This window comes from Euprymna scolopes, chromosome 11 (assembly GCF_053919585.1).
Source record: "Euprymna scolopes isolate OS-2025 chromosome 11, ASM5391958v1, whole genome shotgun sequence".
NCBI lineage: Eukaryota > Metazoa > Mollusca > Cephalopoda > Sepiida > Sepiolidae > Euprymna > Euprymna scolopes.
The window spans coordinates 94,530,222-94,531,379 of record NC_136492.1 but is presented as its reverse complement, the minus strand read 5'-3'; the positions used below and the strand labels follow the sequence as shown (position 1 = coordinate 94,531,379).

General features: G+C 37.5%; 1 pseudogene; it reads right to left on the bottom strand.

The window, feature by feature from the left end:
- Positions 1 to 669: 669 nt before the first annotated feature.
- On the bottom strand, positions 670 to 807 carry LOC145288459 (U2 spliceosomal RNA; annotated as a pseudogene).
- Positions 808 to 1,158: the final 351 nt, after the last annotated feature.

Genomic DNA, 1,158 nt, shown 5'->3' with positions numbered 1-1,158 from the left:
CTCCCATGTTAATGCATGGATACTTTTTGCCTTTATCTACGTTGAGCTGGGATGTTCGACCGTTCCAGCTCCGCCCCATGATAAATACGCTATAATGGAACTTTTATCAAATTGAAAAGTCTGGTTATTTTTAACTCGTTTCTGAGAATCTTTTCATTTGCATAAAGTTAGCATGAAAGACATTTCATTCAAATAAGAATTTGCATACTAACGCATAGAAGCATTCAAATATTGTCAAATATTGTCTTGCAATAATTGTTGTATTATTATTATGTGATTTGTGGTCTCAATTATTTTGGTTTCAGACGTTTTATCCAGTTTTATTGTTACAAAGCATATAGCACACTATCGGTTTCAGTAGGATTTTTATGGCACTCGGATCTAGTCCAACAAGGCTGATAGCCATTAGTTGTAAACTCTCGTGTAATGAATGAATGTGTGAATGTAGGATTGACATGAAATTCTTAAAGATAAACTAAAATGACCAAAACATGGGCTGAAATGACTTAAATAAAAAGTAAATGAGTTAGAATGACCTTAATTAACTTAAGGATGAGCTGAATGACCTTAAGGATGGCTTGAATGCTTAAAAAATAACTGGAATCCTTCAAAAACAACTTGAATGATCTGCAGAATGACTTGAATGGCTTTGAGACTGACTGGTTGTAAAGTGGGTGATCATTTTACATTAAATTAATACAGAAAAGTGATCCCTCACTTTATATCACAAAGTTACAAACATAAGTACAGCATGTAGTAAAAACAGATACTACACTTTGATCTTGACCAAAAGGCCAAGAAAAGGGTATTGATTTGCTCTCCCACCGAGCAAATTAGGCACAAGGCCGATTTTTAATATGAAGAGTGAAGGAGAAATGGGGGCCAACTCCCCAGGGAGTAGGGGAGCTGGATAGTGATAATTGGTATGAAGGGTTGCCCCTACATTGACCAAGGTCTTATATATGTGAGTCTGCTCCCACATATGGTCTTTGCTTGCAGTATCTGCCGGAACAGATACTACACTTAAATTTGGCCAAAAGGCCAAGAAAAGGGTATTTATTTGTTCCCCACCGAGCAAATTAGGCACAAGGCCGATTTTTAATGTGAGGAGTGAAGGAGAAATGGGGACCAACTCCCCGGGGAGTAGGGGAGCTGGAT